Source organism: Spea bombifrons, chromosome 4 (genome assembly GCF_027358695.1).
Source record: "Spea bombifrons isolate aSpeBom1 chromosome 4, aSpeBom1.2.pri, whole genome shotgun sequence".
Lineage (NCBI taxonomy): Eukaryota > Metazoa > Chordata > Amphibia > Anura > Pelobatidae > Spea > Spea bombifrons.
In genome coordinates this window covers 56,896,051-56,923,313 of record NC_071090.1, presented here as the reverse complement: position 1 = coordinate 56,923,313, position 27,263 = coordinate 56,896,051, and the positions used below count along the sequence as shown (strand labels likewise).

Below are 27,263 nucleotides of genomic sequence, written 5' to 3'. Positions count from 1 at the left end.
GCAGTAGATAAGATAAATAAGTCCCCTGATGTTGCTCTTCTTCATCTATTTCCATCCCCTCTTTCAATTGATAATAAAATTTTATTAATACACTCTTTTTCGGCAGCTAAAATTTTGATTGCCAGGTTTTGGAAACATAATCATTTCTTTCAATGGTCGCAACTGAAGAAACAATTATTATACCAACTACAAATGGAAAAAGGGCTAGGATGGGTTAGTCAGACTCACCTTAGAAGAGTAGTAATTTATGAGGACTGGATTTCAAAACTAAATAATGTTTAAGCATACCTACAATAATTATAACACCCCCGGCTTCTTTCTCTTTTTTTTTTTTTTTTTTTTTCTTTTTCTTTTTTGTTCTCTTTGCTAGATTATTAGACATAATTGCTTGTTTGATAATAAGTATTGATACTGCTGCTGAAAAATATTTGTATTTATGAATTATGGCATATCCCCCTTCCTTATTTCTCTTCTGTTATCCCTTATTTTGTTTAAAAAAATCTTAAATAAACATTTGAAATAAAAAAAAAAAAAAAAAAAAATTAAGTAGGCTGTGTATATTAAATACTTTTATATTTCCAAGCGCCAGCATGATTGGGGTATGGACTAAGTTTTCTGTGTGTTACTGGAAATGCTAGGGACAAATAGATGAAGAACCATTTGGCCCATCTAGTGTTTTTCCTGCAGAATCTGCAGCTCTTTACAGAAGTGTTTTTTTACCCTGGTACGTGTACCTTTTGTGCGTATCACTGATGGGGCCAATAGTCAAAAGCAGGGGGTAAACCTTGCAGATGGGGTTTTGCTGGAGCACTCAGACCGTTAACGCTCGGGAATCATTGTGTTAACAAAGCATTCAATTTGAACCAAAGTCCTTCAGCAAGACATTTCACAATGTAATGAAGAGTACATAATTTTACAGAATCAGACTTCCAGTGCAGTTGAAAAAGGTGCCACTTCACTTACTCTACTGAAACCAACATTTTTTATATAATTCATATTAATTGCCAGTTGCATCTACTTGTCATAGGACACAATACGAGGCACTGATAGTTTGTTGACACAAACACTGTGTGGTGCTGCATGTGACGCTCCACCAATGTGCCTCCTCCCCAAGATAGATCTATAAACATGGCTGCTACCTGGGGCATCTAGATCAAGCGTAGTGCCAATGTGAAGTTGAAAGGAGCGGATTGATGCTCCCCATGCAGCGACACAGCCAACATGGCATGCAACGCCAGACTGTATGTGTTACCATACTATGCACAGAATGCTCCATGTAATTCTACTGTGTAAGTACCATCACCCTGGCAGTGTGATTGCTTAGTTGCAATTCTGAGTTGCTCAGTTATGAATAAGTCCCAAGCTAAAATGTGTTTTTGTGTTTTCTTTTTTATAATGGTGGGGAGGTACCAGAGTATCCTTGTCTAGGATGTTCATTAGTCTAGTTTGTCTGTAACATACATTCTTTGGGACAGCTTTACCCAAGGTGACACCATTACATTACTTACATTTTCCATGCCATTCGACATCTGAATATTTTCTACAACACAAGAAGTGCGCTATGGTAATAAAAGGTGTGAAAGAAACGTCTAGCACCTTTTTATTGGTAGCGTAGAATGAAAACAAACAAGCATTTTGAAGAAGGGGAAAAAAAGCTACTTTAACAAAAAAATAACTGAAGCGGGACAGATGAAACTATAGGTTTCAGACTAAAAATGATAAAATTTGCTCTCCTGCAAGATAGCCCGCATATTCAAAAAGGAATAGGAAAATTTACACAAGTGACTCGCCCATTGCTGCACAAATGATGGGTACTGCCACATTCATACAGCAAACACTATTTAGAAGCATTTAAAGCACATAGATCCCATGTAGATAAAATGCATTAACATCACATATTTATAATAATAATTCTGCCCTTAGATAACCTTTTTTATCAGCTCAAACAGGTGGTAATGGCCCAAATACATGACTTGTCCTTAAAATAAACTGACTTACTGCTAATTAATAAGGAGAATGAGAATGCGCTGGAACTGTGGCTGTCAGCTCCCGCTGAACAAGGACACCAGATCATTCGTGAAAATTAGAACAGAGCCGTCTTCATGACAGCCTCAAGGGCCATTCACCTGCCAAGCTTTTAGGTTCTTTCCAAATCACTTGTTAGTTTTTGAAGTTGAACACCACATTGCTATGCTGTTACGATGTATTGCCTCGGAAATGTTTTTGATGCAACAACCCAACCCAGCGTTGAAGAAATATCGCATGAGACCTTTTAGAAATATCTATATTTAAACAGCCTATAATAATACTAAAGAATGGGTACAAACTCAAGACTATGGCAACTATTTTAGTTGAGGGTCTAATGTATATTATAGTAAAATACAGCAAAAACACATATGATCAAATTAGTGCGTCATATTAAAGTATTAGGGCTGTCACCATTTCTGAAGTACACTTGCTTAATACCATATATTGTGATAACTTCACTAAATAGCGTTTGCAGAGAGTTGAACATTTCAACTCCCTGATAATTAACCCAAACGGCTATTCCTGCAATAAGTATAGAATGTTTATAATATATATTTATTTATTTATAATTATATTATATATCGCATTAAATTGGTGAGAACTTTTTCAGATCCCCAACTCAGCAAAATTACTGCAAAAGAAAATATAGCTAGAGAAAGCCCGTTTATTAATATCCATTTTCTCTAAGTAGGCTTTTTGAGAAAGTCATGTTACGTCCTATCACGCTCATGACTTTTCAATGGAATGGCTACCACATATACCACCAACATATACAGTGTATGTTCTAACAAAGTATCTTGGAGGATCCACCCAAAAATGCTCGCTGTATTTTAAAGTACGTGACTGTTAAAATGTTCACAAATTAGCTGGTTTTCTCCTTATACACGTATTAAAAAAGCATCAAACAACACCTAAAAGGACCTCACAGTATAGCTTGGATTCTAAAATAACTTATAGAAAATAAAAAAAAAAAAATAATGGAATCTTACAGGGGGCACGTTTTAATTTACTATGTTCTCTACATGCCTTACACTTGGAAAGGATCCAGACATCTGGTTTACATGTAAAGCTTTTCCATCTCACAATATACATTCCATTCTGGTTCTGCAGTACTTTACACGGCTGGCTTTCGTTGAAGTTATTCCAGTGATAAACACCGTCAAATAAAATGAATGTCTGGACATTCCCAGCTTTGCAAATGAGACAACATGGAAATGAAAAAAAAAACCTAAAAACTTAAAACTTTTGTTCTTAAAGTGCAATATATATATGTAGAAGTTTAAATCATGGGCTTAACATATATATCCATCTCAAACCTCTCCATCAAAGTACTGGAGCAGCCATCTTCCTGGCGCTCATGGTTTTGCAGGGGTACCATCATGAACCCAGCATCCCTTGCTTTCCTGCGGGGCATTATAATGCACTTTACGTGACCCTGCTGGGTGCCCCACCGCACTCGCCTCAACACTGCCCCGCAGGAAGGTATAGGGTGCCGGCAGAAGAGTGGGAGAGTGGTGTATGTGAGTGACAGTATACCATAGTGTCAGAGTCAGTGTGTGCATGTGTATATGTATAGTGTTCGTATTACAGTGTGGCATTAGCATGAGTGTGTATGCCAGCATATAGTGTATAGAGTATTAGTGTATAATGTCAGCACACATGAGCACAGAATGTTAGTGTGTGCGTTACTGTAAGGTGTTAGTGTTTGTGAGCATAAGATGTCAGCGTGTTACTGTATGGTGTGTGTTACTGTATGTAAGTGTATGGCAAGGCTTGACAAAACCTGGGTGCCAGGGAAATGAAAACTTGATTGGGGGGGCTGGCTCCTAGATCCAAACCAAACTTGTCTATCCCTGAATATTTAAATTAGGTCTCCACTTTCACTATATTACCGCTTGTAGGAAGTTCTTGTAGTCTTTCCAATAGCATGTTAAGAAGGAACTAATTTCAGAAACACAGAAACTAATTGTTACGCTACCCTTGCCACAGATTTCAGCTGCAGTAATAGCACTTATTCTTAATTATAAACCAAATGCCTCCAAAAGAACTGCAGCACTTTAAAAGCAACACTCAAACTATAAAGTAGTTTCAATAATTAAATTTAGGTATTCCTAAATCCATTAAGGTGATTCTTCTTCTTTAAGGTTGCAGGAAAGCTGTGGTTCGAGCTTCCAGCATTCACTAATCATTGTAAAGGGGCCATCCCTGGCCAATTCACCTGATAGAACGGCCAAGCTGGCCCCGCATATTGTATAGTTCAATCAAGGACGTGTCTTTCAAGCAGTTTGATTTAAATATGATTTTTACAGAGCTATCCAACCAGAAGTCTATGGGGAGAAATCAGATGAAACTGCAAACTCTCCTGCATGTATAAACCATGTATAAATCATGCCCCCCCCCTTAGAACAGGGTGGCACGACAGTATAGTTCACTTTTTTCCTAGCGATCCATCAGTTCCAATTTGCATCATTTAACGCTTTAACTGCTATACCCGGGAAAGCATGCTTCCACGCCCCATTAGATGGAAACACCAACTTAACATTGGGGGCCACTGTTATACCTATGATGGCGTCACAAGGAAGAGGAGCATTTACCTCAGATATGAACACTGGGGGTTAATAGTGTAAAAACGCCGTAAGCTGAAGAAAAAAAAAAAAAAACAGTAACACAAACGTCCCAACTTCACAGCGAGAATGATTCAGTAACAAATGTGTGCAGCCCAGATTTATAAAGGGAAAGTGAACCCTGTAATCTCGTTATCACCCTGTCAAACCAGTTAATGGCCATTATCATGTGCAGATTCCTATGTTATCAAGGAAGTCAAGGCATCATTGGTACTTGTCAGGGGATAATGAGGAGGAATAAAGCTGCAATTAAGTCAGTAGAAATTTGCAGTTGTACTGTATTTTCAGCTGCAACTTTCTACCACAAAACATTAACATTCGACAAGAGAGAGACAGCCTGCACCCTACGGTTCCAACAAATAACGAAACATAATAATTTACTAGAGTCTGGGAGGGGGGATACATATACAGGAGAATAAAAAAAAAGGATTGAACAATACAGGAAGCCATTTGCAAGTATATTTCCTGAGTACTGCTGTGAAGAAGAGTGTATAGAAAGTCCGGCAGATGCTTTGTGTCAGGAACAGAATGGCATGTTCCAGACAGGTCATGTATACAATATGATATATAACGTCACCTTTAAGCCCCCGAGTTGTTAAACAGCACATACAGCTGTGGTCATGACATGAAATGGTTAAAACCAACCAAAAACTTTTGATTTCTTTGCAGTGGAGTCGTTCGAGCGTGTAATATATTTTAAATTTTTATATATCCATATATAAAACAAAAAACACAGTAGCTGGCAGTTTTTTCACAACCAAAAAGCATACAAAGATCCAAACACTCAGTAGAGTCTTGTTAGTATTACAAGGAAGCTTCAAGACCCATGGAGACAGCAGCATATTTTCTTAGGGGAAATATGTTCCTTGGAGCCTTCCATACTTATAGTTGGGGAGCCAGCAGTTCCTCAGCCATTCGCCCAGTGTGCTACACATATAGTCATTTATGAAATACACACAAGGCTCACTGAACAGGGTCAATATACTAGTCAAAAATAATAAAAAAAAACCAAAAACCCTATGATTTAGTAAGGTCAGAAACAACTGGAGAAAAAAGGTATTTTTTTTAACCTTTGTACTACAAAACCATGCCAGTAGCAATACACTTGAGATGAGTAGAAATGAAACAGCTGAGACTTCTCATCACCAGGAGTGTAAGAAAATTAGATATTCTGATTTTCCATCTCCAGCCAAAAACAATTTAATTAATGCGGAAAAGGAAAAAGAACCAAAACTATTTTTACAGAAGAATTCTCTGTTGATCCATCCACACCGCTCCAGGGAAGAAATCCAAAAGGCATTAGCAAGAAATTTGTTTCCAATTTACTTAAAGATGCAAGAAACGCAATGTACATTCCCATTTCCAACACACACATAGACGGCTTTATTCTGAAAATTGTTGTATTACCTCACACAAATCACACAAGCATAATTCTTTATTTTACATAGAAATATAGAAACACGGAATTTGGCATCTAAGAACCGTTCTACCTATTGTAAAGGCTCAGACCTTAAATCCTTGGTCTCATCTTAGATTAAGGATAGATTTATGCCTATTTCATACATGTTTAAATTTCCCCACTGTATTAGCATCAACACCACGTCTGAAGGGAAGCTGTTCCACTTACAGTATCCTACCTTCTCAGTACAGTAAAACTTCTGTACATTACATCTAAACCTCATCCTCCAGTTTTAGATCATGACCTCTTGTTCCAACATAGCGCCCACATTAGCCTGTGCATAGACCAGAAAAGAAACAAATGCATCCGTAATATAGAGTAATCATTTGATCCCAACAATCATGGTCTTGCCACACACCAATTATATAGACCTGTATGGATAAGTAGCACATTTGTTGGCTGTATTCTCTGTGTCTACTAAATTTTAGTGTGTACTTTGGTTTAGTGCTGTATAGGGACCCCAGATGTGCTTCTATTTCAGGGGACATTCTCTCGGACTGAGGCTTATGTCCCTGGAAGTGACCCCTGAATCCCTGTTAAGCCTGAGAGTAAATTCTATTTCAAAAGCATCAAGATGTTTTGCTTTAAAATATCCACCATATGAACAAAAGTATTGGGACACCTGACCATTACACCAACAGGGACATCTATGACATTGTATTCTAAATACATAGACATTAATATGTAGTGAGGGTTATATAGTTACCCATGGTTATCTACTGTACTGCTTAGGTTAAGTAACACGGACAGAGCATGAGACACAACCATCACATCACTAGATCCATATTCTGCCTTGACATAACCTACATTAACAAATAAAACGTTGACCCATGAGAAATGAGGAAAATTGCAGTTTTCCTTGGAGAAAAGAAGTCAATCTTTGCCCTTCCCTTCAAATATCTTATCATGTAAGGCAATGATAGAGAAGTAGAAGCTACAATTGGAATTGTTTGAAACATTAGTGGACACAGTGTATAACATGTCAGTGAACATTACACTCTTATTTTGCATGCCATCAATTTTGGGAAGAAGAATTGCCACTATAGCATGTGTTTTTCCTACCACGCACCTCTAACGGCTTGTTCTATAGAGTAATCAGCATTAACAGAAGATTAAGTAAACCTTGGCAATATTTAAAGTAACCCAGGAGGTATATGCAACATACGTTAATAACCTGCAATATAGATCTACCAATGCGCTTAAGCAGAGCGCCTACTGGAGACTAATAGAGCCCAGGATTGGTATAAACACACAGAGGACTCCAGGGCAGTCCTATTGAAAATTCGTCGATCAAGAACATTTTTGGTGTCCTTCATGACTATTTGGGATATCTCAAAAAAAACCCAAACAAAAAAAACACCTTAGGACAGATGAGATTTCTGCCGGAATTCTTACAATAATATCGAAAAGGCACATGTGATTTTCTGAAGCTCAGGTTTATTAAGCAAAATGAAGCATTTATAGTATTTTAACGATCTTCCTACCCAGGAAATTCCTAATCGTATAATTAGATCAATTTTGGCAATATAAATCTAGGTTTTAATGACCAAGTAGAATATTTTATGGGAATCAGCGATGCTCATCTTGCCTCATTACTACACACTGTGGCCCAGCGTTTTCCATTTACACTTGGGGCAGGAAACTTACATGTTAATAACCACACTTTTTACCAGTATGAAAAACGATTTCTAATCTTTTTTTTTTTTTAATTACCATAGTTTTTTTTTTATTAAGGTAGTTATATCCAGTGTGCCTTTTGTTCCCAAGTACCGTATATTTAAATAGACATTAACCTGTCCTGTTAATATTGCAGCCAGGCTACAGGTGCACCTTACTCGATATCTGCGTGAGCCCGCAAGTGTATATTTATCTGCTATTGTTAAATATTTGATGTCTATTGTTATACACCAGAATTCGAGCAAGTAGGACAAAAAGCAGCAACAGATGTGAAACGATTAGCCTCGCCATAAACAAACTATTGTTTACACTACAAAATTCCTGTTTAGCAGTGTAACTAGCTGTTATCGGTCATGCATTTGAGACGCACCAGCTTAAATTTCCTTATTTTTCTGGCTGTAACAAGATTATAACACAAAATACGCAATCCCTAGCTAAAATATTGCCAAAAGTCCGAACACAGAAAAAATGATTAAAGGTTATTTTGTTTTTTTATAGACGTAAAAAAAACGTGGAAAAAAAAATCCATTCATTGGCTTTGAGGTCCAAATTTTAAAGTATGCTACAGATCATACAAGGTTCTATTAAACGTTACTTAATAATGGCTTCAGATCAAAAGAAAATATAGTATTTATATTAATGTAGGGCACACTCTGAGGTAGCCCATTTATCCACAACAAGGCTTGTTAGTCTATGGGCCTAGTTCTTATAAAGGGGACAGAGTTACCAGTTTAAAATGCTGCATAATGTGCATAAAATACTTCTTACCTATTAACAATTCTTTATCAATATCAGGTATGTAGGATTCTTTAACAATTTAGCACTTCCCCTCCAAATCTAAAAAAGAAAAAAACATAGCAAAACTTAAGTTCAATTGGTATCAGACTTTGCAAGTTGTATGTATGGGGACAGATTTCTCATATTTTATGGCAATTAGCTATATGAAAACTAAAGAACATTGTATACGTAGACAAAAAGAAATTATAGTAATGGATTGTACCATTCCTGATCTGGTCCAGTACACAATGCAAAGATTTGTGCTGACAAATTTGCTGGCGTTTTCCCAACTAAGCAGTATGATTATACTGATGCAACACATGAGCAACACTTACCTATTACATCAACCACAAAAAGGAAGTGGCTGCACACAACTAATGAGCACATACCACAAAATAAGCCAAACATCGAGGTTGGGAAGGTACAGCATAGGGTATACAGACCAAGCCCATTACAGTTGTCAGATAGTAACAACGAGCTAATGTACAGCGTTTATAGGCAAAAAATGTCAACCGAAAGAGCCTGGTTCATGCGTTCTAAAGTTTCATAGTGCTAACGTACACCATAGTTATTAACAAAAAATTTTTGGGGGTATAGTGGCTTAAAAAGAATTGTTACAAAACATGTAGCTGATCCAGAAAATTGATGACAAAGGAAAAACACACACACACACACACACTACATAACAGATTACATTTTTCTAATCAACACTAAAAGGAAAAAGGTTAAATGACACCTACCCTGTCAAAAGAAAAATAACCCAAAGCATAGCTAATAAGCAGAACCATTTTGGTTGCAGGCAGACAGGAAGAGACGGAATAATGTTTGTCTACATTAGGCTCTTTGCTGTAAAATACAAAGGGAACGTACACAACATTTTAATAAAAACACAAGTATACAAATGCAGCTGTGTTGTTACAGCCTGTACTGGGAAGACATGAAATGTTCTGTACATTTCTACACTCTGTCCAACAATAATATGAAAAACAATGGCTCTGTGCTGACAACTCATTTTAGCAAGTAAAATAAATACACGACAAGACTAATGGAAAATGGCGATCGTGGAAACTGGAAGTCTACGTTTCAATTTAACAGGGGCAATAACCTGACATGACCACTAATGGCATTCTACTTCTGCTTAGTAAAAGAAGGCTGAATCAGTCAACGTGCTTACCACGTTCCAGACCGGAACTCTTTTCTTGTGGGCATTAGTAGAAGTTTAGCCCCAATGCATGTGTCAAGCTATTCATTCAGTATGGCTATAGTGGCAATTCAGGAGATCATGATTTCAACTTCCAAAAGCCAGCGCCCACAAATGTTACCATTACTATGCACATTAAGATTCTGTAATAAAATTTTAAAAGCCATAATGTTCAGTATGATTTGATCTCAGGGATTGTAAAGAATACTTGACACCGCTAACAGGTGCAGGCATCTAATCAGTGAAAAAAGCCAAGACGCGCCTCAAAACAGCATCTATTTCAGGAAAGTAAACCACCTGCAGACATTCAGAAACTCAGGTCCGCACAATACATTGTAAAAACAGGATTAGATGTGTGCTTTATCCATTCTGCCAGTTGCACTGTCCAAGCAACAAACCAATACACATGGCCAGTAAGCAGCAATGGCAGTAATTCTGTGTAGCCCAGGTCCAAATTGCACCAAGCTTACACACAAAGTCACTAAAAAAAAAACATGGCTTCTGACTTAAAAATATTATAAGTTGTATAGATCCCTTCCATAAAGGTATTCTCTGCTTGAAATAAAATGGCAGACATGTCAGCGACGCATGCATTCTTAAAGGAGTAAAATGAGAGCTCCAGTGCTATGTTCTTATTACATACAAGTTGGAGAATCCATAATCTGAACACCTTTTCTGTGGGGTTGGTTTTCTAGATACCATAGAACATGCTTTGAATAAAACGTCTTCAGCCTGACACGGGAATAGGGAATAGTATGTCGACGAGCTCAGCTGGAGGTGGAGAAGAATATGTTTTCAATCATTAAAAGTTCCAGAACTACAGAGTGTAAATTGGTGACTGATTGCTTAACTGGAAGCCTTTAGCCCAGAGCCCTGTTTTACATGACTTGTCTGAACTAGCTAGCATGTTCGTGGGGGGAAGGGGCAGCTAATACCCTTTAGTGATTCAGACACTTAGAAAATGCAAATTTAAAGGCGACACAGGGTCCACAAACAGCACTCCACCGCCCGATTAAACTTCTCAGTCACCAAAAGAAACATTTCTATTGTGGGAACTTTTATTAGAATATTTTGAAAATACCTCAAATCAGAGACTTAAAGCTTGGCATTCCAGCTTGTTTACTTGGAAAACCTGTTACTTTCTTCCCCCGTTTGATGTGCAGCGACTATTTAAGTAAAGTTAATTAAGCAGTTTGTGTATGTCAGACATCAGCAATGTAATTACTAAATGTAGCGCTAGCAGCAGCTAAACAATGCGCCTCCTGCTATGTAAAATGCAGGTCTACAAGTGATTGGGATCCGACTTTCTAAACGCTGTATACAAGGCAGAATTGCGTAAATGTTTCACGTAACTTTTGATTGGCAGCTCTGGCCAGCACCGAACAAGAACTGAGAATTATTAATCCGTTATTTACACACTGTGAAACTTACTTTATAGCTCAATGCTGTGACAAACTAAATTACAAAATCCATTTTCTCTCCTCTCTCTCTGCCCAATTTTAATTTAATAACACGTATCAGAAGAAGAGTTGTGAGCAACCTCAGCTGGTCGGCTACTATTTGGAATGTATGCATCATAATTCTAACAGTAATTTTAGTAGTATGAGATTCACTAGTCCTGTTTTCAGTCACCTTATTGCAGTCACCTTCAAGCTGAAATTGCTAGATGCTCTGAAACAAAGCAGTTAAATTGAGTAAAAAAAGAAAATGAAAAAAAAATCTGACATTTTCCGGGGAACTGGTATCCATTTTAAAATGTCATATTTTACATGATTTCTGAGTAAATTTATAGTTATTGAGACCCTGGGTGCTAATTTAGTTCAAGGGTGGCCAGTTAGAGTTACGTTAGAGGGAGTATACGAAATGTAATAATCCCGAGTGTTAGGAAGGCGACAGCCAGTGATAGGACTGAGCAATCCATCATCAGACTACCAGACACTCTGTCTCCATGCATTGCAGACAAGGAACAAGCAGCCAGGTGAAACTCATAAGTATTTTTAAAAGAGTCTATCTCCCCATATATTTCTTATGCGTCTGCTCATCCATATTACCCAGTGGTGTATAACTCCAGCCCTAGAGGCTAGAAGTTCTGCGTATCCTTGCCGAAAGGAAGATACCTGCAGTCAAACCAGGACCTGTTTGAGGTCCTAAGCCAGGAGTTGTGCCCCAGTGATCTAAACCTTACTCCTGCTAATGAGAGACTTGGATTTATTACAGTAGAACGTCACTGAAATATCTCAAAATATCCTGTTCTCCAAACCTATGTCAACACAACTTAAAAAATGTTCAGTTCTTGATATAGAGGAAGCCGTGTCCTGAGCCCTTGGGTCATTGTTTATTTATACAAGCTGCCAATGAAATGTTATAGGAGTGAGAATGTGTGTTCAGCAATTATGTAAATTGAAGAATTCTAACCAACCAAAATAACGCTCTTTTGGTACCAGTTTGCATATGTTGCCTAGGAAAACTATTGTTCGGAATTTATTAAGTTAAGTTAAAAACAAACTGTAAAATAGTAATGCTATCAGCTGATATCTAATGATACCACTGTTTGTGTTTTTTTTTAAAGACTATTTTCTATGTTGCTGGGATTTTTAAAATCTTTGTAGTATTTATTTTGTCGTACAAAACAACCTTTCATTCAAAGACCAGATGAAACCCAACATTTGGCAGGTCATAGAGACGGATATAGATCAGCTGAATATATAAGATAAATGGGATTTTCAAACGGTCTGTGGATCTGTTACTTTTCCCCAAATGTGACAATACAGCCAATAAGCACGTGAAACAATGTTTAGAGATTAAAACAAGCAATACCAATGTATATCATGGAAGCAGCCTACGTCCTGTTCTCACAATGTGCAGGATTATTCCTCCTTATTAAAGTCATCTTCTCCCGTTAGTGATTATTGCCGTTGATTGGTTCAGGCAGTCTTCATAAGGATGGGGTAAGGGGAAGAGAGATAATTTAAGAATATAAAAGTTGATAAATTATGCTTGCCTGGTCACCTTATGCCATAGGTCTGTATCCTCAAGGTAAACTATGAAACCAAACATTTAAAAACACATTTAACACTTTAAAACAAAGGGAGGTACGAGCTATAGGTGGTTTATGTTATTGCTAGATGAATAGTGGACGGACAAACTTATAAATATGTATATATATTTTTTTATTAATTATTTTTATTTTTTTTAATTAATGCAAAATAAATGATTTTTTCTTCCATGGAAATACTTATTTTGTGATACGGAATAAATTATGAAATCCTGGTTAATTGTAGGTTATGAGTTCTTAGTGACTAAGCATGTTAATATTCTGAACCATGCTTAGCTGCAATGTTTTTTTGGTTTTTTTTTTATAAAAAAAATGCTTGTTTGACTTTTTAATAATCTGCTAAAAAATGCTTTCCTTAACAGTGCGCTCATTTATTCTCATTTGATTAGGAAAGTCTAATTAATATGGCATAATTTAAAATGGATTGCACAGAAATCAGTTAGCAGAGATTTAAACAACCTTGTAGCATGAGAAACAGAACACACAACGCAAACTAATTAGGGAGCCTGTGCGTTCAGATACAGGACGCAGTCACAGAGGGGCAGCAACATGTTCACAAGAGGATATATCCGAAAACTATCACCCGTCTCTTCGATGAACACATGAAATGAAAACAGATCATTTGGCATCAATCCAAGAACATGCTTTGTAGGCAATGGATTTATAAATCTAGGAATATTGCTATTCCGCACTATAGCTTCTGCACCAGACAAGAACAATGGGAATCAATTTAACAAAGTGAGAGCAATTTAGCACATTGCCAGTGGCAGATCAACAAAACCGTGGGGGGAAAAAAATTGTCACGTTGGCATCCAACAGTCTTGTTTTAAAATTGAGTGCTTTCCTGTGTGGATTCTTAAAAAAAAAACACCCTGGTGCCAATTATAAATATGTCGTGTAAAGAACTCATTGCAGTTCCAGAATTTCTTTTTACGGTCTGGCACGTTATGTTAGGCTTAGGCACCTATGGCATAAACGTTGTTCCTGAAACAAACAAAAAATTCCAGTTTAAGTGCTGTGCCACTATTGTGTTGGAAACAAGGTTCTAGGTGTGCCATGAGATACAAAGAACCAAGTTAACAAGCCTGCCTGAAAAGTACCCTTCTGAACCGACAGCTCATTAAGGAGCCCTTCATAGCCGGGATATAGCTTGCGGGGCGCTGCTTCCTTGAAGGCATTGTTCTGACATTAGCACAGGGACAAACTAGGGGTTAAAATGCATACATTCGGCCGCACATCGCAGGACCTAATCTGCCACTGGAGCAATAGTAGGGATAAGTACGTGTCACCATCTGCCAGCAACCCGCTGGGCATTTATCAGCTGTGCCAGATGAACTGTACCTTAATCTTCACTACTTTTAAATGGCATTTCCAAGACATACGATTCCAGGACGTTTTGAGATTGTTTCAGACATTACATGCAAAACACACCTGACGGTATATGGTTCATCAAGGATACCATAAACACTAACAATGCAGTTCAAAACTAGCCTTATTTGCGACTGATGAAGCTTTTGGCAAAACAAGTCTTGGGCTACTGAGACTTTTGCTCCATGTCCAGCCTTTGCATATAGCTCTCATTAGTGATAAGTTAATATCATCCAGCGGCCAGAGCAATGGTGATTTATACACTTTTGCTTTAGTTCTTAGGTCCCACAATCATATGTTTAGATCTTCCATTTTTGTTTGGTTCGTTTTGCTTTACCCGTTTTTCAACAGGAATTATTACTACTACATTTTCAAATTATACAAAATCAAGACAGAAGTATCTGCTCTGATTCTAGCAAATTGTAAGAAGTTTTACTCTGTAATTAGTAGAAATTAAAGGTCTACGAGGAAATGCATTACTCATAACAACAGGCCATATTTCTAAGTACTATATCCATCTGTGTTAGAGACATCATCAACAGGCCATTCCCATTTATCTATCCTTCAGTTCGCTGAATCTAGAACAATACAGAGAAATGGAGAACATCAAGCACCCACCATCAACCACTACCAGCCCCCCATCTAGTCACATTCACCATCTGCATCTTTTCTTTTTTTATGATTAAACCTGAACCTTCAGAGGAAAGAATAGAAAACGGAATAGGTCTGCCCGCTAAGGTTTATTTACTTAGCTGTACAATGAAGCAGAAGGTCTTGGTTATTCTTACCCAATTGTATGCGGCTACAAAGATCTCTACCTCTTGTATTAGCATCAATTTTCCTAGGCAGAGACATTATTGAAAAGAAGCTCCTAGTCAGTCTCTATTTATTGGGGACTTCTAAATTTAATGGTTTTATAGTCAAGTAAGGAGTTTAGCTGTTAGACTAGTGGTAGCCTCGGAGTAAAACTAGGCTCCTTTTGACGGATATGCATTTTACACAAACAACCGTAGCCTCAGTAGGTCACAGGGAGAGGCCAGTGTGAAGTTGGTATTGGATCTTCTCTATATGAAAATGGGATTTCTCATGATTATTAATAATAAAAGTTAACTTATCTTAGTCATACTCTGTAGTTTGTGTTTTTATTTATTTGTCTAGCATACTAGAGAATGATCCTTTTGAGTTGGACCTAGCTTACAACCTGCTCATCATTCACTTCTCAGTGAATCTGTTGTAATACATGGGACACATGCCATTTAGAGCTTATAATCAGTGTGTTATCACCTCATTCAGGACACATTTACAGAAGAGAATGTATAAGTTGATAACGCGACAGGCATTTGGGGGGGTGGTCATCCTTCCTGTTTTTAAACATCTCCGGCCTACACAGTGCATGTTAGCCAAGACCTCTAGTTGATTTTTCTTGGCAGACTGTGCTATTTACTTCATGACCACAAGCTTAAAATAAATATAGGGGCTGTTTGATGACACAGATGATCCAGCTTTCCTGTTTACAATACCTAATCGTTTATTCTACATTATTAGTTACTAAATTACAGATGGGAGTTTTTTTCTAAAGCCCAATTGGGTAACTAAATAAATGATGATGATGTTTTGGATCCTACGTTCATGGGAATTGTGGATTTTCACAGACACAGGCTAATAATCATGCGTGTCACACAGAATTTTTTGCAATTGTTCTTTCTGGCCAAAAACCCTTTTTTCGAAACCCGATACGGTGTGTGGGACAACTGCTGGAAATGTGTGTAGACGCAGTCTATCTGGTTTCAGAAACTGCACTGTAATAAATTCTTCAATATCTACAGTCCTCATTCCCCAGGCACAAGTGTCTGCCCGGAACCGTCTTGACAGTCTACTAGCTCTGAATCACCCTCGCTTTAACCAAAATAGTGATCTAAAGAACACATTTAAATGCAGTATGCTTTATGTTTTTAAATATTATTCCGTCACAGACAGAAAAAAAATAAAAGTTGCATGACACACAGTGGGGCCATACAGGTCGATAAGGATGTCGCTTACGCAAACCCTCCTATTAATATGTTGTGCAGAAGCAAAATAAAAATGTACTAATTTTTGATTGAGTAGTTTGAGGCTGGTGGGATTTTAATTTTTTTTTTTTTTTTAAATATTTAAAAAAAAAAAAAAAAAAAAAAAAAATCAGGAAAAAAATTCTTCTTTAATTCGTTACAGGGCCCACTTTTGCCATGTATATACACTGATGCACATGCATTAGCCTTATGGTTTAATGACAGGCCTTTCAGTAATGGTGTTATGATTTATCTAACAACCATATAAATGAAATTTACCTCATACCCTAACAAGATGAGAATTTACAGGGATCATCATTTTCACTTTCAAAAGGAAGAGCAATTTCACAGCAAGTCTACCAGAATTTCTTTGTGAAAGTTCTTGATTTGACAAGAGCTGGCAGCCACAATAATCATATACTCCCAATGGCCTACAGTTTCCCAATTATAGGTGCCAAGCGGAACATAATAAGGGAGAGGTATGGGGGACTTTGCAGACAGCAACTAAACCAGTGAGGTGGAGAAGAAAAAAAAAATGTCTCTTAATAAAACGATAGCAATAAAAGAATATATTTTCACGCTTCTGTTAGCCTTCATAATATGGTTTAAGGCTTAGGCTAGAAGGAACGGTCAGATGCATTTGGTAAATGGATTGAAACACTGAACAAGGCATAGCTTTGTTTCCAGCGACAAGTCTGGGTTTAAGTATATGCTACAGACCGGTGTTCTGGGAGTATATATTTTCTATATAGCCTGTCAGATCTAATGGGGCAGGTTATCTACCGACACTATCTGATATGTAAAAGAATTATAATTGAACACACTAAAGATGACAGATAACAGCCGACACTACAATATGTATTGACAGTTGTGGGCATCAATTAACCTCTTGTAACTGGTAAAGTCCAAGAGGAAATGGGCAATCTGGTTTACTATGTGACAATAAAGTAATAAAAACAAAATAACTGGGAGGGGGGATAGAAACCTCAAACACTGAAATACCACCTAGGATTTTATTATTACTATTTTTAGGTATACAGCAACAATTTGCACAGCACTTCTTACAACACATATATTCAAAGGCAAAGACAAAAATCTAAAAGGATTTGATGAAAATACATTTTTTTCCCTTAAACTCTGTTTACACAATTATGTATAACATTTCATGCTGTAATTGCACCTTTTACAGGTACTAAACGGCACAGTGGATGGACGTAGGGGGTGCTGGGAAACACTACAACCTTTGTTATTTGGATGTGTACAATACAACATTTTAGATGTTAGAAAAATGTTAAGAACCTTATAGTTGAAATTTAGAATAACCGAACAAAAACCTAATTTGGGACACAACATACAGTACTTGTATTTATTTCATAAATGAATCCCTCTCTGGATTTGAATGAAGAAGAAAAACTAAGATATGCATTAAAGTGCATATGATGGCTGCTTCAAACAGCCAAAACTGGTGCAAAATGCAGACAGAATTGGGCAGAGGTATCAAACTCATCAAACACAATCAATATAATATACCTTATTTGCTCAAATAGAAGACCCCAAAGAGAGGTCCGACTACAAGACTAAGATCCAGATCCCCCACAGCGCTGCATGGGACCTGAATCCTCATCTCTGGTAGCCGGTGAACGCCTGCGCGATGCATGCAGACAATCTCCGCTGCTGCTGAGCACTTCCGTCAGGGCTTCTATGACGGAGTGCTAGCATGACATTACCTTCCAGTCCTCAGTCATAGAAGTCCCGGCCGAAGTGTTGGGCCGCAACAGAGGTTGTCCATGCGCATTGTGCAGACGTCCCCAGACTGGGGATGCATTGGCCTGGAGGGGCAGAGTTGCAAGCCGGACAAGGGGGTGCATTTTTCTCAATCATAGCTTTTGTTAAATATGAAAAAATAGTTTACATGTGAATAATATTTACTATTTACTTTTTCTTAAGGGTATTCTTATATCCAGGCTCTTTTTTTCTAAATTAATGGTTACATTTGGGGGTGGGGGTCGTCTTATAATCAAGCAAATACCGTAGTATACCGTTTTGATTGAGTTGCCAGTCGTCATGCTGGGGTATCGAGAAAATGTGGCCTGGTCCTAGCCTTTGGGCCCCGCAGTTTCCTCTAACGGTAAACAATTTTTGTTTACAGGTAAAGAATGCATTAGAGTACTGGAAAAGTACTTAAATATCCATTCTTCATTGGAGTGTCTCTTTAAAGCACAGCAGGCGGAACTAAACGAGCAAGCGTGATAGTCTTGAAGATCCATTTATACATGAAATATATTGAATGTTAAACGGCTTAGCTAAAACAATGTATAGACTAAACAAATAGACTTGTTTGGTATGCCATTTAACATGCCTTGCACTGAGAATTGCTTACATAAATGATACATTTAACATGATATTGTTTTAGTCACTTGAACTGAATGGTTTGGTTTTTTTTTACTTTTTGAGGGTGATCTGACTCCCACAAGCCCTCATACAAGATCATTACACAGATTAACACTTTCTTAATATACATTTTCTATGAAAAGCATTTGCATAGTTTAGACACTAGCTTTACTACATGAATAGCGAACAAGGCAATGAACAATTGTTCTCCAAAAGCTTGTAATTATGTTTCAAGAACCTAAATCTCAATCTTGTTCAGAGTCATAAATCCAAAGTTCCTTATCTGTACTTCATTCAAAAACAATGCTATAAAAGTCTCCCTCTCCATTGTGGAGCATACAAGAAGAAACCTTTTTACTGCAAAGGAGTTTTTTGAACTTTATTGCAGGGTTGAGACTAAGTCCGCATGAATCCCAAGACATATCTTCCAGTGTTAAATGACAGGGCAAGATCAGGAAGCTCAAGGAAATTACAAAGCTCGGCGTATGTGAGCAACAAGCAAGAAATTTGCACTAGCAGGTACACAAATTATAATATACACACCTCTAATTACATAATAGACATGTAAGTTCATCATTACATCAAATAGAACAAATATACAATACAATACAGATGCGAACATGTTAAAAAACACGAGTTGGAACTTTAAGATCGTCTTTGCATTTAGCCCATCAGCCATTCCTGCTAGGAGAAGACTAAAATTGAAGGCTATATGGATATCTGCACTGAAAAGTACATTCCAAGAGGTAGAAACTACAAGACAGGTCCTCCCGTCTGCTGCGCTAATCAAACATTTACAGAGAAATGTGAATGTGATCTTTCTATTTTGGGGTAAATCATTAACTGTACTTTTTTCCTTTGGCATATTGTTGACTTTAGAAGAGTTGCAGCCAATCAATCAGATTACGAGTTACATTAAGCAACTGTCATGCATACCACTGTGAAGAGACCTTTATTCCTGGTTCGCGATTCAGTTGCATATGCATGAGTAGAGAATACATGAAGCCCAGAAGAACCGATGATGGGTTTATACAAATACGCATGGCTGGGCAGCATGAAGAGCACTCTCCTGTGAAGGAACAAAGAGACAGAAAGCGGTATACTGTGGGCTTGGTGTGGGGCACAACCCGATTCCAAGCTTCATTAGTATATGGAGGACAACTTTTAGCAATAGCTGCCGCGTCCCTTGAAGTAAAACAATGACATGAATGACAGCAGGAGCAAAAAGAGCGCAGAATTATCACTCATACATCAATGTAGATTTTACATTTGTGACATGGTTCAATAAAGGACCAAGATAATACTAAATGAGAAAAGTTAACGGTTTTCATATATTCAAAGGTGATCTGTGTGGTCATGTACCAATGGGTCCGATAACATAAAACGTATGCATAATATGAGCCCATGTAACAATAGCGTGCTGGCTCCAGAAAGAAAGTGAAATGTGAAAAAAGAAACCATGCCACAGACCCATCGTAAACAAATGCAAACATGTCTGTACAGGTCTGTAAGTCCATATCTTGGTATTCAATAGTTCCAGTCTGTCAGATTCATTAAATAACCTTCAGCTGGCGAATTCCTTTTTGAAATCCTCCTAACATTTCAGACATTCTTGCCACGAGTCCAGATTAACGGCACTCCCCATTTGGTGCACTTGTCCAAAAAGCCCGAGACGGCAGGTAATATGCAGTTCAAGGTAAGCCACTTCTTTTCATTATAGAGTTAAACAGACACTATTTAAGGGTCAGGGATAAGATTCCTATAAAATATAGCCGCAGTTAACATGAGTTATAGCTGACAGGTGCAGATGGGCTATGATGGAAGCAAACTCTCAGCCAAAGCAACGTTCTTCCATTCTGCTTTGCTTACATCTACTCACATTCATCAGAAAAGAAAAACTGCACAGTGTGAGTGTGAACCAAAAAGGTACCCAAGAAGTCATGAGTGGTACTAAATAAATATTGTCAGGAAAGCACTGGTCTTCTAACATAGTCTCAGGGGTTGTAGGACTTTGTACCCCCCCCCCCAAAAAAAAAAAAAAAAAAAAAAAATCACATGAAAGGTACACTGGAAATACCCGAGCAAATGTGAATTTGTCTAGAAGAGCTAAAAAGACATACCTTGTTGGGGATCATCCTCAAAAGGAAAGCAAAATTCATGTAGGACCCCCCTTTATCCATTTTCATCACACTGTATGTTTAATAGCATACTTATCCATTTGTTGTTAGCATTTAGTTAACTTGTTTAACATTCAGCATGTTGGATGTATTCACAGCACTACAATGAAAAAGAATCACCAACTAACACTTGTAGCCCCAAGCAATCTTGTTAAATGTTTCAAACACACGATATGCTTTAGCAATGTAATTCCACCAATCTTGTACCGGAGCTTGTGAAATAGAACAATATACATTTTACATCACGTTTGTTCAATGCAATAAGGGTAAGAACTCACGCAAGTCAATTAGTGGCCACATGAAGGGCAAGCTGAAATGCAGCCGACTGGCAGTTAAAAGGAAAATTACAGCCATAACAATGAAGTGTACTGGTAATTAAGGACACTGTAGGTCACTATCTCACTAGAGGACATTCCTTCTTGGTTAATGGTCAATAACAGTATACAGTAATACAAACGGAATGACGATCGTTCCCGCTACATAATTGCAAGCGTACCCCATCACACAAATCGGTTATCAATTCGGTATGTGTTACACATATATTTATTATTATTATGTATTGTTTGTTTTATATAGAGCTCTATGGCTGAAAAATGGCTTTGGATAGAACGTGGTACACATTTAATGACATAAGTAACACATTGCAGTTATACATTCTCATAACATTTGCCCTCAAGACAAGCAGTCTGATATGAGAAACGTTTAGGTCTCTCCAGCTACCTTTAAATATGGCTTAAAGTGACACACACATGACACTTAGATTCCAGAAAAAGGAATACATGAAAGAACAGGAATGGGGAGCCAGCCCATTGCAATTACACCACAGACAATATATAGATTTACTCCTAATGCGTGGAAGGAGCCACGCTTGTAAATATGATACAATTTGTTTGCTTTTAAATGTAATAACATCTCTTTAGTTTGCTATTTAAACATCTGATTGAATAGAACAATCAATGCTTTGAAGTTACAAAAGCATGCTTACCATTAATAAAGATAAAGACATACTAACCTGCGCTGTTACCCACACCTTTTTTTTTTTTTTTTTTTTTAAAGAATCTGAACTCGAGCAATTAGGAAGAAGGACTTTGGCCACGCTGCGGTTACATAACCTCTGTTTGAAGATAGCAAGGGCTAAAAATACAAGTTCAACAGCAAAGAATTAATGAAGAATAATATGATTTGCACTGAACTCTATATAATGAACTTCAAAAAAGCCCCGCTAGAACAGGCCAAAAATAATTGGGACAAATCCTTAGTTTCTTACACACATTGAAACAATTTTCATGCTGAAACAAAAGCAGACATTTAAAAAAAGGTGCAAAAGAATAAAGACGGACAGCCGTCTGGACACTTTGGTGCACTTGGCTTTGGCCCTAGAGCTATAAGGTGTACATGTGCCAGGCAATGGGGTAACCAGGTGATCAGAGCTGTGAATCAATGTGTTTCAGACTATAGTTGCAGGTTTTACCAACAGAAAATACCCTAATGTTAATGTTTCCTAAAGCTTTAATTTGAAAAGGGACATACTGAAGTATATATTTATATAACAAGAGAAGAAACAGTTCAGTGAACGGCATGGCTGACAGGGAATGAGCAGGGCTGCGGGGAATGTGAAGAATGAAACGCTGGCTCATGGCCAGCAGATACTGGTATTTGTGGTGAGATTATCTATATCACATTTATTATGTTCATTACATTATCAGAGGGACTGCTGTTATCCATGCCAGTTAGTGAATAACTGAAAGGCACAAACTGAAGGCTTCTTCATACTTTAATACAGAGATTGAGAAATCCCATGGCTCCTAGATATTATCGTTATGTGTGTACAGCTTTCTGGCTCCACACATTATATATATATATATATATATATATCTCAAGCTGGCTTCCACATTGTCTAGTCCTTCATTAATACCATTTAAAGTTCCCCCACCAAATACCAAGTTGTTTATGTATTCTACATACAACCTCAATCACAACCAGTAGGCTAGTCGACAGCCATACATGACCTTCTCTAGACTATTTTAAATTCAGCACTGTCTGAGAGCGAATACGTTTGCATTCATTTACCAGGGTATAGTTTTATTCTAAGCCAATTTACAAGGAAAAGAAAACATGGAAGCATTGAGTTGGCCCAGCTCACGCAATAGTAATACCAAAGCACTTAACTCACAGGAACAATTAAATCTTTGAATCAAAAGAATCCCACTGAGAGAAACAAGTGCAGGGCTTTACAAAATATAATGTCAGGAAACCAATAACGGATTAGACTGAATAAAAAATAAATACTTCATTTGCGGAGGAAGGAATTTTAAATGATAATAAAGAAAACAGTAGGTCAAACGCACAGCACTGGACACAAGGACAATACGGAAGAGATTCAAGAAATAATCAATTCATATCGTGTTCATTAAATGCAATGGGGTAATAACCTTAGTAAGTCGGTTAGTGGGCACATGAAGCCCCCCTTAAGGGCAAGCAGAACACTGCACAGCATTGCAATAAAACGGACAAAGCTTACATATATTCAGGTTTTCTAATAAATATGTAAGAGTGACCTGCTGGTATTTAACCGAGTATACAACTATTAGGGCTGATCCTCAAGAATGTCGCTTCTGAACTGGTTTTAAAACTTAGTTGTGAAGCTGCTCTATGTATCGAGGTAGAAAATGTCATTTCTTCCTAATCTCTCTAGTCTCTTAATGTGCTTTAACATTACCAGTTTGGGAGTTTCCAGATTAGAAATTAAGGCGGCTAGAAATCACAACATGTTTTTCTTCCATTCACATCTGATGTTTTATGATGCATAAAAATAAAAAAAAATAATATAAAATATATATATATATATATATATATATATATATATATATATATATATATATATATATATATATATACCCTTGCAAGGTTTATCCTTTGCATTTCTTTACCATATAGTGACTATACAGTAAAATATATAAAAATAAACCAATATCTACATAGTTACTTTCACACATGGACATGGTTAGATCAGGTGAGGGTTATATAGTGTACTGTATATGACTGTATAGAACTCAGTAAAGTTATAAACAGAGAATATTCAGAATAGACACTGCCTAAAAGAAAATTTTTACTTTTGGTTGGTTGTATCATGTACATACGTTTATCGAGAATTCATATAAATCCAATTTCAATATTTGCACCCAAACATGTGGCGCTCTTCTCCATTGCTGTACAGTACTACACGCTAGCAATACCCGGTAAACAACCAATACCAGACTTTGGTGCTGAGAGGGACTCATTTCCAAGTTTACAGTCAGGGCACTTTGACCTCTGAGTAAACTGAGAAGTACTTTCGCCAACATCCATGCAAAAACGTAGGGAATTTCCCATCATTGGAAGCGAAAATAAAACGTGCTGCACTAAACAAGATCCTGAAGCTGCATACGATGAAAAAGGAAACAGCATTCTGTAAAACGGGGAATTAAGAAACTAAAATAGAGTTTATATATATATATATATATATATATATATATATATATATATATATATATATATATATATATATATATATATATATATACACACACACACACACACACACACACACACACACACACACAAAAGAAACTTTTACCCAGAGGAATGAGAAAATGCAATTTGAGATTCAGACGCTTCTTGAGCTAAACCGGAATCATCAGTTACACAAACTAATTATATAAGAATGGCACAGATTCATTTTAATATATTCTTCAATACCCATTTGCCAACTCCTTAAAATCATGTATAAACCGGGAGGGTTTGTGGGACAAAGTCTGCTTGCCCACTGTGCCATGTATCAACAAATACAAGGCGTTTCTGAATGCTGAGAACACACCAAATTCATCCATAAAACCCATGAAATATAGATAATCCGCTAGGTTCTCACATTAATCCAAGGCCAACACGCCCTTTCCCAGAAGGTCCCCTGAACATGCCTCGAAGAAGTCTGCCTTTGCTTGCATTGTAAACACATTCCTCAGCTCTGTAATTAGTCACCAGGATCTCAAGATAGCTATGAAATTACCGAGCAAGAAGGCATCCAGACAGATGGCCCTGCGGCCTACCTAGTATAAAATATATATTATATTATATATGTGTTTGGCCTGCTACTGAAACAGTGAAAATGATGATACATTTTATGCTAGCATCCGAGCTCTCAAATGTATAAAACAAATCATGCGTAAAGCTGCATGAAAGCAATTACTACATAAAACCAGGTGACGCCGTATCATAGCTGGCAGACTGACCAGAGCAACAGGCGTTTGTTCTCCTCCGCTCACATGATGCAAAATATTCATGGCTACACACAGCCTGTTCTACTTATGACTGATTTAGCCAAATGAATTTCTGAAAATAGACAGCTTAGGCTCATGCTTCTGTAACAGGCATCTTCATCGAGACGCTGTGGAAACATCTTACAGGAGCTTTAAGCGGGAGCAGAGGAAGGGAAGCAGTTGCTGTGTTTTCACCACTTTGCTGCTAGAATACAAGCAGGAAAGCAATAATCACACATATCACTGACAATTGGGCTTTCCTTTGAAAGATACATAGCAAAATATTGTTATGCTTTAGAGCTAAAAAAGGACAACTTTGGTCCATCTGTCCATTACGTTAGATGTCACGTAAGGACACTTTACCAAAAGGGTGGTAGATAAATGGAACTGCCTCCCAGCAGCAGTAAGAGGCTAGTACAATGGAATTTAAATTCATTGATGGGCCGAATGGTTCTTATGTGCCGTCAAATTCTATGTTTCATTAAGCTGATTTGCTTCACAGAAAATATACAAGAGCTGAACACAAATGTAATCTCAACCATTATTTACCAAAAAAAGCCATTAAATGATCAGGGTTATTCCACACAGAGAAAGGGTCTGATTTTCCACAGCCTCTTGAAAACAAGAAATGTAGTGTCAGCCTTAATGAGAGATAAAGTTGGACCCAGCAAACTCTTCAAAGAACATTTGATGTTTACACTCCTTGCAATTATATGCCCTTAAGGAGACTTCTTCTCGCAAGGCTTTGAATGAAAGTTCTATTCCTTCACAAGTGCTGACTGCAGCCACAGAGACTTTAATGAGAGCTTCACACAAATACCTGCATCTCATAGGATTCTTCTCTCTGCTCATCGGCTGGAAATAGGAGCAGGAGAAACTTCTCTAGTACTTATTTTACAGAGATAGGGTGTCAGGAGTAACCGTAGCATGCCCGGGATCAAAGTAACCAACATGCCCTGATCCCAGTGCCAGGAGTCCTCACTGAGTTCTAATGTGCCAGGTGTAGAAATGTATGGTGAAACAAGTCTTGTGCATACTGTCAGCACCCAGCTGGGGGGGTCTTCCCTCCATTTCCTTACCTAATCCACACACTGAAAAGGTTCCCATTCACAGATCAACACCCGGCTAATGCGCCCCACGGGGAGATCTCCTGTGAGAAGGCGGATGACAAAGTCCACGGAGCCGCCGATACAATGGCAGGCAGGGGATGAAGTAGGTGTGTTACAGAACACGGGCACGGCATGAACGCAGGGAGAAAGCACACTTAGCCCTCTGCCTGGCCCCGGGGGCCGGACTCTCCTTCTGCCAGCACTGGTTATCGCCCTTGTATAATAACAAGTCACTCACCAAAGTTGGAGTTGAGTGCCCGGGAAACAGCGATCTCCAGCTGGATGCTCGCAGCAGCTCCAAGATCACAAGGAATCCTCCGGTACCCCGAGTACAGCGCTGAGCCTACTTCCCGTACACATCCCCGGCTCCATATCAGGGGAGGGAGCTAAGCGCAGCGCACACCGCCAGGACCTGCTTCCCTGTCTGCTGGCAAAGACACACCTGTGGGCGATGCACACATCCGCTCCCCAGCACAATACGAGACAGGAAACAGAAAAAACCCAGAGAAAAGAGAGAGGGAGAGGAGCCCTGAGTCCTCCCCTTTCAGCCGGCTGGAGAGGATCGGGTTACACGCAGGCTGGGCATGCAAAGGAATGGGAGGGGAGGGAGGAGAAGCCGCGGGTAGCCGGGAGAACTCTTATTACTAGCCTAAGGCGAGTCGGGGCTTTATTTTTTTTGGGTGGTCAATGGACTTTTACTTTTCTTTAACCTATTGATCGCCGGGCAGCGGGCGAAACGCACTGTTTTCCATTGTTAATTGCGCCCGCTCTGGCGTTGAAATGGTTAATTAAAGGGACACTGTTTACTCGGTGTTCTGGTTTGTTTACATGGATAACAGAACGCGCACTCTACAAACAAGTCCAATTCCTATCCCTTCAGCATCGCTTTTAATACATTTTTTATTGTTAGTTATTTTCCTTTTCCTTCCATTTAAAAAGGATTGGGAGATCTGGCAGATGTAAGGAAATCGCTCAATATATTATTCTTAATGCATTCCTGGAACCCCTTTAGAGAGTTTTTGTATTTTTGCCCTCCCCAGGTAATAATTACCTT

The 27,263-nt window shown here is 38.1% G+C and overlaps 1 protein-coding gene across 2 annotated transcripts in view; it reads right to left on the bottom strand.

Moving 5' to 3' along the window:
• Nucleotides 1-26,668, bottom strand: part of PLXNB2 (plexin B2) — a 96,250-nt gene extending 69,582 nt beyond the window's left edge. For both annotated transcript variants that reach the window (XM_053465510.1, XM_053465513.1), the window contains exon 1: nt 26,448-26,668. The gene's annotated coding sequence lies outside the window, so the exon portion shown is untranslated. The remainder of the gene's footprint in view (nt 1-26,447) is intronic.
• Between the last annotated feature and the right edge of the window lie 595 nt (nt 26,669-27,263).